The 14,984-nt window shown below is 49.9% G+C and overlaps 1 protein-coding gene across 2 annotated transcripts in view; it reads left to right on the top strand.

Moving 5' to 3' along the window:
• ARHGAP39 (Rho GTPase activating protein 39) overlaps positions 1-14,984 on the top strand; it is an 83,619-nt gene that overhangs the window by 25,995 nt on the left and 42,640 nt on the right. The window lies entirely within an intron of this gene.

Raw genomic sequence — 14,984 nt, 5'->3', positions numbered from 1 at the left:
TCGTGGTATCCCTCCTGCCTGTGGACTGGGCTGTTCTCCCCTCCCTGCTTTCGGGAGGTTTTGTAATGCGGCTTTTGTAAGACTGTTTTGTGAAGCACTTGTCTCCTTCTGACTAAGAGTTTGCTTGCAAATCCGTCCCTCCCAGAGGATGACAGAGAAAAGGGCTGGTGGAGTGTGGCGGAGTCACTTTTGTTGACTTGTAAGTTAATATATCTGAAGTATTTTATTTTGGCTTTTCTGATTAGCTTTTTGTTTATCGTAGGTGAAGCGAACTGCGCTTTACCCAGCTAAAATTACCACCTTCACCCAGAATAATTCAGCTGCGTCTGGGAAGTGGTCAGGGAATTTTCAGAAGCTGCACGACAAGATATTATTGTTGTAGAATGAGCAGGCTCCCCGCACGAAATTCATGAATGTAAACTTTAACATTTTCGCTGCTCTCCTACACTTTCCCGGAACGAAAGCACACAAGTGGGTTTCCTGCCCTGTCAACCTTTGGAGATGAATATTCCCTTTATCGTGCTGCCTTTCATCCCCTATGACGTATGCCCCGCAGAGTGAGGTCCCAGAAGCTGAAACATTGCAGGATAACAAACGAATGTTGTGAGGGCTGGAACAGAGGTGGGTGTCCTCGTGGGGAGACTTGCAGAGCTGAAAACCTGCCAGCACCCCTCTCAACAGTGCTGGGGCTTCTCCTGGGGGGCTGGCGACTCGGTAGGAGCCCGGCTTCCAGCCAAGAAGGCTGAGAGCAGTTGCTTTGAAGGGGGTCGGGAAGATGAGGCTGCTCTTCTAATGCGCTTGAGCTGTTCTTCATTAGCGTAGGAGCGTCTAATTTTTCAGAGCTTGATTCTTGCCTTGAGGAGCTCGTGTCTCCACCAGCAAAAAAAAAAAAAAAATAAATAGCCCAACATCTTGGACAGAAGGACAGGTTTTATGACTAGCCCTGCGAGGAGAGTTAGGCAACGAGATCTTCATGAACATGTTGTCCCAGACGTGCGAGGAAGGGAAGGAAACTTAAGCTGCTTTTCTAGAAGGATGAGCGTGAATCACTTGGGCCCCTGTCCCCTGTGAGTAATACTGTGAATCTGTGGTGCTTGCAGGAATGCTTTCACAACCCACCCATTGCCATACTGCGTGCACACACACTGCTGTAGAGTAGCATCTCCTAGCTGCGCCTCTAGTTGGGCGAGCTGAAGTGTTGACGTCCCCGTGTGCTTTCTAAAAATACGCGCACGCTATTAGCACGGTTAAACTCTCGTCACGGGCGTCTCGGTTTTGCAAGGAGCCAAGCGGGCACAGCTGAAGGAACACGCTTGAAAAAAAAAAGGATTTGTCATCTACAAGCTGTCGTGGTTCCCATGACCTGCGATGCAGAGAGGAAGCTCTTCAGGTTGGCCATTTGCTTTGTGGTCACAAACGTAGGTAGGGGTGGGTCACTACGGGGAATTTTGGGGTTTGGTGGTTTTCTGGCATGATGCTCCCCCTGTGCAGACAACCCAGTGGAGTAAAGGTGTCTGGACCACAGGGAATACTAGTTATAATCCTTAATACTACGAGTTCATCTTGCTTATTTTCTGAAAGACATCTTAACTTAAGGAATTGTTGTGGTTGTTCCTCTCGTACTAGCAGAACATGATATCAGGGACTTCGAGAAGCAGCACATTAGGGAAAAAGGAACTACAAAGGGTGTGTTTCTGTAGAGAAAGGCCACTGATGGCATCTGTCTGGAGCAGCAAAGTTCAGCTCTTCTGAACAAAGGGAAATCTTCTTTTCACCCCTGTGGGCTCGGGGTGATGCTCACTTAGCCCCCTTAGCACGGGCAGCATTGCCTGGCCTTGCTTTTAGTGCCTGAACCCAATTTTGGGGTATTTTCTGCCGGGCGTTCATCTCATGCGTTCTCTGGCACCGAGACGTAGTAGTATTTGAAAAGAATCAAATAAAATCGAGTAGATTTCCTAACCCAATGACCCGTGCATCCCAGACACTGGGTGGTACCTCTGCGATTTGCTGCTAGGAGCAGCCGGGTGATAAATGCTCCCTGCTGCTGAGCTCTGTCTGCCCTATCCATCAGCTGGCGGCCTTGTGAGTCTGCATCAAATTCAGCCTGAATACTCATGGGGTCATCTCCTCTTTGTCCAGCAGCTGGCATTTGACTTGCTTCTCCTTCCCACATTCACACATGGTGGTGTTGGTCTAAAGGGGTGAAGAAGACGATGTGGCACCAAGGGACGCGGGCTGGGAGAGGTACAAGTTTTGGGCACAAAGCAGCTGGGTTTGGTTCCAGGGCCACCTGATATTTCTTGGAGTTGCTTTGTTTGAACCGGAGTGAGAACAGGTCATGTACGTGCCCCAGGGAGGTTCAGGAGGCAAAACACGAGAGCGCAGCAGGAGGGATTTGGAAGCACCAGGCAACTGGGAGCACTGGGAGCACTGCCGGTGGGCTTGGGTGCAGCAGGAGAGCAGCGTGCTGCTCCGATCCCTCCCCGTACTTATTTGTGTTTAATCAGAGGCCTGAATTAGTGTATCACAAAATACAGAAGTGGTGCCAAGCAGCAGTAAGTCCAGTTTCAGATGACCGGCGTTTCCCAGCTGACGGAGGCAGGACTGTGCCGACTTCTCCAGTGTTTACTGGTGCCGCGGTGATTAATGGTGGTGGGGCTGGGAGGGAGGAGGCAAAAGGCACTCCCTGAGCGTTGGATGCCTCGTCCTCTCGCCGTTTCAGTTGTTCCAGCCAAAAGGTTAAGTGGAGATCAAAAACAAATAGGAAACTTGGTCTGGGAAGCTGTGTTCCTGGAGCGCCTTTTCAGACACTCTGGGAGCCGCAGCAGAAAGGTTAAAATTTGCAGCTCAAATGTTAGCTGTGATCTCGCTTGAGTGAGCGTCTGAAAACACATCTCGAGTCTCGGTTGGCGAAATGAAAGCTTCGAAGTCTTTCTCCCATCAGAGGCCAGAAGGCAGCAGGGCAGAGAAGCAGCAACTTGTGGACGTCCAAGATATTGCCTCACCCCGTCGGAATGGCTCGTCACGCAGCCCGGACCTCAGGCCATGTTGTGGTGGATTAAACAAGAGGGTCATTGAAAGAATGGGTGCTCAGTCAGATGTTTGCAGGCATCTCGACAAAAGGCCTTTCATTTCCCATGCCCAAGATTGAATCAAAACTCCAGGGCAGCTCGGCACCGAGGGAGGTGGCGGTGGTGGACGTAGCGGCAGCCTCAGGCCGGAGCCCATCAGTGGAGTCAATGTCCCAAAAGGAGATGAAAGGTGGTGGCTGGAGGCTGTGTCTGACCTGCAGACGTGCTCTGGAAAAGGGAATAAATATCCCAGATCTGTCCGAAGTGCGAGGTGGGGACTGGAAGAAGGGAACGCCAGCTCTAACTTCAGTTTCCTTTGCTAGGGTTAACGCAGGTTGGATTTCTGAGACCCTTAAATGCTGGTATTGGTATCAAATGTTTGGCTTGTGCCGGGTCCAGTCTTGGTTTTTCATATTCTACTTCATTTATTGAGTTTGTTCCAGCTTTTTATTTTTCTGTTAAAGGGGTGCCACGTATTCCAGCAGCTTGCTCCTTCCCACCAGCCTAGCCGGCTCGCCCCGAGGGTCTGTCCGCGTGGTGCTTTGGAGCTTAAGGTGTGAAATGGACTTCAGATATGAAGTCCAGTGACCCCTGTCTGGTTTGGAGAGGCTGTGGAGCCTCCATCCTTAGAGGTGTCCAGAGCTCAGTTGGACACAGTCCTGAGCAGCCTGCTCTGAGCGGGACGAGGCCATCTCCAGAGGGTCCCTGCCAGCCTCAGCTCTTTGGTGATTCCATGAGAAAAACTCTTCTAGGGTGCAGGACTTAATTTGTGGTGTGCACAAAGTCTTCAAACTGATTTGGTCCAACTGGGTCCACCTGTAGAGAAGTTGGGTTTTGGGGGGGAATGTGATATCTGGGGACACAGGAGGGTGGTGGGACGGTGAATGCAGAGGTGCTTGAAGCCCCACAGCCCCGGCACCGGGGGTACCTCGCACGAGTTAGCAGGAGATGAGCTTGGCAGGGGTGAGAAGAGGTGCGGAGAGGATTTCGAGACCATTGATTTCGAGACCATTTGCGGAGACCATTGAGACCATGCAGGAGGATGTGGGGATGGATGGCATCAGGGAGCTCAGGGTGGATTTTAGAGTTTGGTGACAGTGGGGACAAGGTATCTGCTCCAACCTCACAGCGATGGGGTGTGCAAGGGGATGGGGGTGGTGGCCAAGCCTTGCTAAAACAGCATCAGAAAAGTTTGGGGCAGCGGGTGTTTGTGTCCCAGACTTCTGGTTGTCTTCTCCAGGGGAAACAGGTCACCAGGCACCTCGCAGAGTCCCTCGTGCCTTTCAGGGGGGAAGCAAAGCTTTTATCGCGCTCTCCGAGAGCTGCTTGTAATTTCTCGTGGCTAGCTGTGAGATAAAGCGGTCTCTAATCTCAGCAGCTAATACCCAGCAAAATTGAAAGCTGCCAAGGTAAAAGGAAATAATTGTGAAAAGGGCTATCCGTGAAAAATGAAGTTAGCTTTAAAAGAAGGAAATTATTTACGCTGCGTTCGGCTGCTGAGCAGGAAGAACAGAGTTAATGGATCTCGCCACTTATGTGGCCGCGTTACATTTCCATTTTTTTGTTGGAGATTTAGCAATAGATTTTTCGCCGTTGCTTAATCCTATTGCTCACCTGATTATTCTGCATTCAAACACTGTGTGTTGCTCCCCTGATTACTCTGTATTCCAACACTATTCTATATTGCTCACCCGATTATTCTATATTTAAGCACTATTCTCTGTTGCTCACATGATTATTCTATATTCCAACACCATTGTGTGTTGCTCACCCGATTATTTCATATTCAAACACTATTCAGTATTCCTCACCCGCTTATTCTCTATTCCAACACTGCTCTGTGTTGCTCACGTGGTTATTCTATATTCAAACACTGTTTTATATTCAAACACTGCTTAATATTCCAACACTACCCTACATTGCTCACCCAATTCTATATTCAAACATGAAAACTGCCTGAGCAAACAAACAAAAATAAAAATTAATTAATTTACAAGATCTAAATTTGGGCCCTGGAGCATTTTGACCCCATCACGTGGCAGCATTTTTTTTTCCCTTTTTGAGACCTGGCTGCCTTGGCGTTGGCCGTGCCAAGAGATCCAAGGTCCTTGCACGCTGCCGTGGCAGGACTGCCATCGATTCAGCTGCTGGTATGGGTGATGCAGATCGAGGAGAGCAAGCACTGGGCACTTGGGGTGAGGAGCACAGCGCTGCCTCGCTTTCCTTTTTTTCAGGGATGAAGATGCTTCAACGCCGAAGCAGAAATTGCTTGAGGAATGCTCGGGGTAATTTTAAGTTCACAGCGAGTGCTGGTGCATAACTCGCATTTGATTATTTAAGTTTTACTGTCGAATCCAAGCCCCATTTCCTGTTAATTCCTTGGAGCTCGCTTGCCATTCCTGGCGTCGGGGTGGGGTGGAAAAAGCATTTTTGGGTTCCTCACTGACCATGGAGAGGAGCAGCCGCTCGTCCCGCGGGGCTGCTCATTGCTCGTGCCGGACAGCTCAGCCTGGATGGGATCAGTGTCCCAGGGGCTGCCCAGTCCATTTGTCCTCATCCCTGGCCCAGGCAGAAAATCAAAACATGCCTAAAAGAGGAGCTCTAAGCCTAAATACAGAGCAGCAGTCCAAAGCACCTTTTTCAACAGCTGATACTGGAAACTCGTGAAATTATCCAGGACCAGAACAGAACAGTTCAGTTGGAAAGGACCCACGGGGGCTGCAATCTAGGACTTTCAACGTGTTTTTGGCTTTAAAGATGCAAATTTAGATATGGGGAGGGTTTCTGGGCCCAGAAGCACGTGGTCTCGCCCCTGGTATATTTGATCCAAAAGATGTGGCTTTGCAGAGCAGGAGTGGCGAGGCTTATGGGGGCTAACAAAACATCAAAGGTGTAGCTGCTGGATAGCAAGATGAATCATGAGTAGCTGGAATTGATTTACGACAGGATGGAGCTCTTGTCAAAAAAAAAAAAAAAAAAAAAACACCTAAAATTCAGATCAGTCATTTTAGAAACAGAACACAGGCCCGGTACGCTCGTGTGTCAGAGAAGGCAGAGTGCTCAGCCTCCTGCAAATCTTGTCCTATACCATATTCCAGAAATCTGAGTGATTCAAGTCCATTTCCAGACCAGGTTGGTGCTCTCAGTAACGAGATTTGAAAGCCTGTGCTGAACTCGAGGGATTCCCAAAAGATTCCAGGTACCAAGGATGGCTTCAGAGGATGACTCGGTTGCCTCATCAGGTCCAGTGTCCTAATCTGAGGTGCTCTAATCCTAAAAGGGAAAGGAAAATTAGTGCTGAAGAACCCATTTGGGTGTTTCCTTGAAGTGTGCTCTGCTCAAAGTGGGGATACGATGCCAACGTGGGCAACGACACAAGGGGCTCAGAAACCCTTTGGGAATCTTTGGGGTTACTGGAAACGTACATTTTGGAGCTGCAGGTGGTAGAGCTGGGATGCTCCTGCCTGCCCCAGGAGTGATCTGAATTATTTTTCATAATAATCTGAATTCTTATTCATGACATTCAGTGGAAGGTAGTTGCTGTGTCGGTGATGGACACGTCCGGGGGATGGAGCACGTCTAAGAGCAGGGAGCTCCTGCTGGAAAGAATTTAGGGCTTAAACAGAGAGGGTCGAGAAAGCAGAGATAAACCAAGCAAAATGATTCCCAGAATTGTGGCAGCTGCTGTGCTCTCTGGGATGCCTGCTGTGGTAAATCTACCTGGGGGGAGAAGAAATAGCAGGGAAAAAGGGGACTCGTGTGGGCACAAGCAGCCTAATCAAGGCAGCAGGCAGTTCTCCAAAGCCAAAGGCGAGGTTCTGGAGGCTGCTCCAACCGGCTGCAGTTTTTGGGTGGTTTTTGGGATTTCAGAAAGCTCTGTGATAGCGGTGGAGACAGGAGTGAAGGCACGCACTGCTGAGTGTGTCTGCTGGGAGCAGAGGGATAAAGCTGGGCTTGGGGCTGGGAACATGCAGGACTATGTCCTGCAAGCTCATGGCAGCATGTGCTGGCTGGAAAAGCCTTGAGGATTTCTCTCTCCACATCACCTCAAAAATCAAAGTTTGGAAGAAAGCTCCCGAGCACTCTACGTGGAAGCTCAAATCCAGTTCTGCTTTGCCTTTCCAATGGCCGCCCTACAAGCTCGTGCCTCATCAACCACGTCAAAGGTTGCTGCTTCCCTTTTCCTGCTGCTTTTCCGCGTGTTTTCCCAAATTTTCGTTTGCTGAAACGAGAGCAGTAGTGGAGGGGAGATTTTCTCTGTGCGTGCTTCCAAATGTTGCTCCTGGGCGTTCTCCTATGGATCTCTGGCATGGGTGTCTTGATGCCTTGTATAAATAGACTTGGACGAGTTGTTACTGGAGCTTCCAGTTCCCACGCTGATTCTTATCAAGGAAGATTAGTTCCCAGCCAAAGCTGTTATTTTTTTTTTCTTTCTTTCTTTCTTTCTTTCAAGGGATTTATCGCATCAAAACAAGTCTGTGGCTTGCTGCAGTGCTGAAACGGCCACATTTACGTCCTCGGACTGGTACCGACCTGCTGAGCCACTGGAAAATGGGACGGGGTTGCTGGAGCCTCCTGGTTAGGGCTGGAATCAGGACCGGGTTCCTGTCTGGCAGCTTCGGGAGCAGATAATCACCCGTCTGCACTGTGCCCTGGTGCTCCCATTTTGTGTCCCTGCCTTCCGAGCTCCTTGGGCAGCCGATGGCCCGATGGCACCGGCTGCTTGCGGCCACCCCGCGGCACGGCCAGCTCATCCCCTGGGCCAAGCTGCTCGAGAGGTGCCCACCCTGCTCTGTGGCTGCAATTAAGTTCATTTAAGGATTAGGTGATTTGCAATATGCCTCTAATTGCCCCGCCGGAGCAAAGCCAGAGAAATAAATCAGGATAGTGGAGGTGCGTTGGCAAATTGCTGCTGAGATTGTCCAGCAGTAGCAGGGCACTGCTTCACCTCAAATCCCAAGATGAACCCAAAACCTAGTTGTGCTTAGGAAGACTTCTGCTTGCTTGGGTGGTGCAGGGCTCTGAGCTGCTGGCTGGCTTCGTTAATCGAGCAGGGACCAGCTCGTTTCCTCCTCCTTTGCATCCTCTCATGAAGCCGTGCCTTGCTTAGGATCCAGAAACAGCAAGTGCTGGGGGAAAAAAATAATTGCGTGTGTATTCATGGCCCTGCTGCTGGGAGCTGCAAGCTCTGCCAGCAGGGCTGAGCTGGGCTCGCTTGGTTACGGGAGGGGCAGCTCACCCCAAAAAACAGCTCACCCCAAAATCAGCTCACCCCAAAAACCTTGGGGTTCCTCAGCCCCGAGTTCCCGCTTGGCTTCCTCTCAAACCCGACATCTTTCAGCTCTTTTCTCCTTCCGATTCCTCGTGCTCAGCACAGAGTACACATTTAGTTCCCGTTGCTAAATTGGGAACGAAATGGTGAAACTGGTGAAGCCGGCGGTGGGGGAAGCTAGCCCCCGTGCCACGGGAGCATGATGTGGTTCTGCCTAACGAGCCTTGAGAGATGCAGCCGCTGACGCTGCTACGGGTGTTCATACAAAGATTGTTTTCCTCGGGGGCTACACCATCTGGGAACACATTTCTGGGCTCAGAACTTCTGCAGGGGAAGAAGCTCCACAACCACCAGAGCCTGGAGTGCGTCACGTGAAGGGGATAAACAAAAATCTTCTCCGTTTGGGTGGCCTGGCTCGTTCTGGCCTCTCCACTTCGGATTCTGCCTTGTAAATATTATCTAAGAGGGAAAAAGCTGTTCGGGACAGCTCTCACTTGTCTTTTATGGTTGACTCCAAGGATATAATAAGGATATATTGAGAACAAAATGCCATGCGTGTGTTGGTTTAGGCACGCTGGATTTATTGGGGGAAAGCCCAGTAGTCTGAGACTTCTGAAAAAAATGCTGATGTTCTTTACGTGGATTGGATCTGGGCTGAATACTCTGAAGAACCTTTCTTTCCTTCGTTAAAATCACTGTGTGAAAGATTTTGGAGGCGTTTCTGACCCTTTCTTTGATCCAGTAAGTCTGAGCAGCTGGGCTGGACGGGGAAATTTGAGCCATCAGCCGGTCAGGTCTGTGGTGGTGGAGAGCATCTCAACATTGATAACCAGAAGAAAAAAATCCATTTTTTTTCCTATTAATCTGTGATTTTGGGTGGACTTTTCCAGTCTGTTGTGCCTGCGATGGCTGTACCTGGAGAGTGGAGGGAAGTTGGGCGTATCTCTGACCCAAATCTCTGCTCCCTGCTTTGGGTCTGAAGGCGTAGGCTACGCAGCCAATATCTTCCCTGGCAATCGAGCAGCTGGATGAAATAATTTTAAGTGATCCAAATGAATGAGTAGATAGGAGGAAGGTCAGGAGGACTCAGGTGCAGACTCAGCTGTGCTTAAATATTTTAGTCTATAACGAAGTGGATTGGCACTGTGACCCCGAACATCTAGTAAGTATTGATAGAAACGAAACACCAGACTTTGGGTTTATTGCCAATCTTGGTCTCGTGTCGTTTCTACAAGTAGTGCCAAACACTGAGATTTCCAGCGTTGGATTCACCGGGGATGGATGTGCCCCGGGTGGCCGGACAAGAGCGTTCCTCCCTCTCCTCCACCAGCACTCCCTTATCTGTTGATGCTGATGTGCCCGTGGCTATATGGAAGGCTAAATTGGGGAGAAAATTGCTTCTGCTTGGTGATATCTCATTCAGAGACTTGGACCCTCGTGCTCTGGGAGGACCCTCGTGATCGATGCGAATCCTGCCCGGGCTGTTAGGCAGCTCTTGGTTAACGCAAGCCCAGCGTGGAGGTGGAGGCATTTCACCTTTACTCTTTGCCTCCTTCCGATACCAGTTCGTTCAGGCTTTGTTTCTCTATAGCCAACTTCAGAGGTGGATGTTCACCAATGCCTGCACGTCCCTGTACTATGCATCAGCCCAAATTTCTCATCTGATTTCAGGTGTTTGTTCCTCTTGTTCAGCAGCACAAATATCCTAGGGGCTAAGCCTCTTAGCGGCAGGGGAAGCACTGCTTTATCTCCAGCTTTAATCTGAATCGTGATGTTCTCCCTCTTGAGCAGGAACGAAACATCCAAGTTTAAGAGCCCGGACATGTCTTTATTTGCACGGCTGGAAACGTGACTGCTGTGACCTGCAGGAGGCTGGGGGACAGCAGATGGAGCAGGGTGGGCTATGGGGTGGGCTGACTGAGCACTGCCGTTGCTTTCTGAGCATCTAGGACCTGGCAGAGCTGAGCAGGGACTCCTGCAGGTACCGGTGTTTCCTGACTTCTTCCTTTTTTTAAAGCAGCCAGAAAACAGAGGGGAAGCACGGTTTGTTACCTCCCCTTACAGGTGAAGGCTGATTGAGTTTCTGTGAACAAAGGGGAAGCGCTACAGGTGTCCCCCAGCAAGATTCAGTGTGGCTTTTGTTTGTGGCAATTTGTTTTCTCTATGCCTATGCAAAGCAGCGAGGTCCCCCCCGAGCAGGGAAGGACCTGGTACCTCGGGGAGCTCACTGGAGGTGGCCTTGGCTTATCGAAGGGAGCTGGAAATGGCCTGGGGCTGGTGCTTATGGTTATAGCCAGCGCTGAGAGCCCATCCTGGTCTCTGCCACGAGAAGCCCACAGCTGACGTACGCAGACCTTGGTGACTCAGTCCCAAAATGCAGCAGTTTGCTCCAAGGACCCTTTTATCAGCTGTGACCTTCACGTGTGTCTTACCATCGTGCCTAATTTTTCAGCTAGCATCCGTGCCTTGAAATAACTTCACGACTGCAGCACGTCCCACCTAGTCCCTCCTTTTGCTGGTGCCGCGATGCTCGTGTGGAGGTGGGGAAGAAGTGACCTGGTTATCTGTACAAATGATATCGGGGCCAGAAATAACATATTAGTTTTATTATACCTATATATGAAATAAAAGATCAGGAAATTGCAAAGTGCTGGCCCCGTCCTGCACAGCACAGAGGGTTTTTGGTGTCTGCATGGCTTGAGCTTCCGGGGTGAGGGATGGCACTTCAAAATGAATAACACTAAATAGCAAGGCAGAACGCGGCCATTCAGTGCAAATTTAGCACCGTTTGTCAAACTGTAAGTCAGCTGTCTGCGGCTAATTACGGAGATGTCAGGGAGTTTTGAATTTGTCAGCTGAATTCAAGATTGCAGAACGTTGCTTGCAAAATGTCTCCATTAAAAAAGCAACAAATCCCTCAAAGAGCAGCATATTTATTTGTGGGGCTCTGGCCCATATTATTATTCTGGTGGCCATACAACGAACTGATGGAGGGTAAAGGTAAGCAAGGAAGCAGCAGTCATCCCTGGGCTAGGAAAATAAAAAATGGACTCGATGATCCTTGTGGGTCCCTTCCAACTCCGGGTGTTTGAGGACTGGGAATGGGTCAGCTCTCCAGTTCACTGTGAGTGGTCCCAGTCCCCCTGTGGGTGGGTGGCAGTGTGCTGTGCTTCTCCTGTGGTGTTGAACCACTCTTCGGAGGGATAAAGCACCACACCAGGTCTGGGTGATGTGAGGGGCTCATGTTGGAGCTGATAATTTCTGAGACTTTGCTTTGAACACTTGTCAGGAGGGAAGGGGTGCCCGTGTCTTAGCTCACAAATGGCTCATTCTCAGCTCTGTGCCTGCCTGAGTCATAGAATAATTAGGGTTGGAAAAGACCTCCAGGATCATCTGGTCCAACCATCACCCCACCACCAACATTACTCATTAAACCACGTCCCTAAGTGCCACGTCCAACCTCTCCTTGAGCACCCCCAGGGATGGTGACTCCACCACCTCCCTGGGCAACCCGTCCCAATGCCTGACCACTCTTTCAGAGCAGAAATGTCTCCTCATTTCCAACCTGAACCTCCCCTGGCACAACTTGAGGCCCTTCCTTCTGGTCCAGTCACTAGTTACCCGCTAGAAGAGGCTGACGGTCTCTCCCAGGCTTCTGTGCCAACGAGGATATTGTTGGTTTACAGGTGAATAAAGTGTGGCAAACAAACGGAGAGCATCTTTCCATTGCAAAGCTCAGGCGGTAAAACTGTCCCCAAAGCAAGTCTCCTGTGTCCGTTACTCCTTAGCAATTAGTAGGTACTGGTAGAGAATTAAATCCGCTGCAGTAGGTGTTGACGAAGCTACGGTGAGAGTCCTCGCCCCAGAGCTTTCCTATTTTCCAGAAGGACAAAGGGTGAATGTGAGTCGGAGTTGGATGCCCAAATCCTCCCGTTTGCTCCCCCCTGGAGCTGTCAGAGCACATCAGGAAGATGTTCAGCACCGTGAACCCATGTAGCCCTGAGAGCACAAATCAGAATCACAGAGTTGTAGGGGTTGGAAGGGACCTCCAGAGATCACCGGGTCCAACCCCCCTACCAAAGCAAGTTCCCTAGAGCAGGCTGCCCAGGTAGGCGTCCAGACAGGCCTTGAATATCTCCAGAGAAGGAGACTCCACAACCTCCCTGGGCAGCCTGGCCCAGTGCTCCGTCACCCTCACCCTGAAGTTCTTTCTCATGTTGGTGCGGAACTTCCTGGGCTCCATTTTGTGGCCATTGCCCCTTGTCCTGTCCCCAAAAAACACTGAAATAGTCTGGCCAAATCCCTCTGTCTCCCACAATCCAGGTATTTATAAACATTGATAAGATCCCCTCTCAGTCTTCTCCAGGCTGACCAGACCCAGGTCTCTCAGCCTTTCCTCACAGGGGAGATGCTCCAGGCCCCATATCATCTTTGTGGCCCTCCACTGGACTCTTTCCAGGAGATTCCTGTATTTTTTGTGCCAGGGATCCCAGAACTGGACACAGAACTCCAGGTAAACGAACCCGACACCATCCTCCAGAGCAAGGCCAAGTCCTTCCATGGGCACTGGGCCTTTGGCCACCATAGGCCCTGTGGCTTTGGCCCAGCCCCAAAGCCAAATGCCATTACAATGTGGGACCAAACAGCCTTTTTCTGAAGCATCAGAAGCCTTTTCATAGGACTGGTGGAGGGCTAAAACACTCGGTGTGTGGGACAGGGGGTGGTGGGACTCACGTGCTGCAAGCCTTGGCCAACACGTCTGGTGGCAGATGAGGCAGAGGAGAAGCAGCATCTCCATTCTGTGAGCTCTGATTTTGGCCAAAGAGCAGTGAAGTCCTGCACTGGGTGAAGCATTGGAAGTGCCCAGTGGGGTCCCCATCCCCGGGGATATTTAAGAGACGTGGCCCTAAGGGATGTGGTTTAGTGATGGGACTCGGTAGGCCTGGCTAATGGTTGGACTCAATGATCTTGAAGGCCTTTCCCAGCCTAGATAATTCTATGACTGTTGTAGGCACAATCAGTCTTAATTTTTCACAAATTCACCTTCTCTTAGTTGTGATACTTTTTTTTTTTTCCACCCATGCTTCCTCTCAGTGGCTGGGGAAGGAGCAGAAAGGAGCAGCCTCCAGGTTGGTCTCCCTTTTCCTACCCTGGGGCACTCCTCTGTGCTCGTGCCCTTTTTGCGGTGGCTGCATAAGGAGGCGATCTGTATTTATTGCACCCTGGAAGGCATCTGGACACTTCTGCTACTTTGGGATGTGGAAGGCTGTGATGAGAGGCCGTGAGCACGAGGCTGATGAGCGTGATTAAAATGAGAGCCTGAGACCTCTAGCTGAACAGACGTCCACTTTCCTGTACGGTTGAGCCACGTTGGCTCATGGACATCCATGGTCTTGTTGGCCCCTTTCTACAGGAGCCCTCTCCTTGCCTACAGCCCTCAGTCTGGCAACTGTGAGAGCCTGATGCGAAGTTTGTTTGATTAGGCTCTTGGCAAATTGATAGAGGGATCGAGGATTACAGGAACAGCGCTGATAACTGGCTCTCAAGCCGTCCCCCTGGTGCTCCATTAATGGCTTTGTGGAATTCCCATCTCTCTAACGCCTCGCATTTGGGTTGTCTTAAATCATTAAAAAGAAAAAAAAGAGCGCCTGCTCTCCGCGCTCCTGCCAAGTAGGTCAGTGTTTTCCCAGTTGTGCCGTTTGGGAAACGGAGACATTATTCAGAGCGACTTTCCCCAAGTTGCTTGGTGAGTTGAAGACAGGGCTGGAAGCCCAATAATAGTTTCAAGCATTAGTTCAGCCCCAGTCCTCAAGTGAAAATAAGTCACTTGGCCTAATCAAAGCCCGATTAAAATAAATCTCGGCGAAACCTGGCAAAATAAACGGCATATTCCTGAATCCTGCAGTGTAGGAGAAGGGATCTGGAAGATGGGAGGGGTGGGCAATTGGTGCCGCATAAAATGCGACAAACTCACCTCCTTGTGATGTGAGTGTTAAAAATGCCACCTGATGCTTCCCGTAGGAAGAAACAAGCCAAAAAAATGTAGTTGTGCTACCATGAGGTGGAGTTTTGTGGGTTTTTTTGGTTTGTTTCTTTTTGCCTGATCATAACAAGAATAATAATAATTAAATTAAAAATAAAATTAAAAAAAAAAGCAAGGCAGGAGCATCACCATGGTGTCCGCGATTGTGTCCAACCCCTTCCTGCCTCTGGCTCAAAAGAATAAAAACCACAAAGACCCTGCTCCAGCAGTCCTGAAGCCATCAGGAAAATAGCTCATTTATGAAATGGGCACTTCTCGATGGGAGAATCGTTAGGTTCAGGATCCATCCTCCGTTATAATTTTATTTTAATATGACACTAATCAGGATGAGTTGTTACTCAGGACGTTTTTTAGGCGGAAGATGGCATTAGGGAGAAGAGTACGGAGCATGAAAAATGGATTATACAGTGTCATTCTGTGGCTACTTGCCTGAGATATTAAATATGTAGGATTTTAAGCTCAGATCTTGTGTTGATTACACCGTGGCTGGCCAGGTCTTCTCCCGACACTGAGTGCTTGGCCAAAACAGGATTTCGCCGTGCCCACAGTTAGGTTTCTGGCTGGCAGGAGGACCTCTCCTGGTGTCAGGTCTCCTGTT

The sequence above is a fragment of the Anas platyrhynchos genome, chromosome 2 (genome assembly GCF_047663525.1).
Source record: "Anas platyrhynchos isolate ZD024472 breed Pekin duck chromosome 2, IASCAAS_PekinDuck_T2T, whole genome shotgun sequence".
Lineage (NCBI taxonomy): Eukaryota > Metazoa > Chordata > Aves > Anseriformes > Anatidae > Anas > Anas platyrhynchos.
Note: the sequence above shows the minus strand (reverse complement) of the source record. Positions and strands in the feature narration are given on the sequence as shown.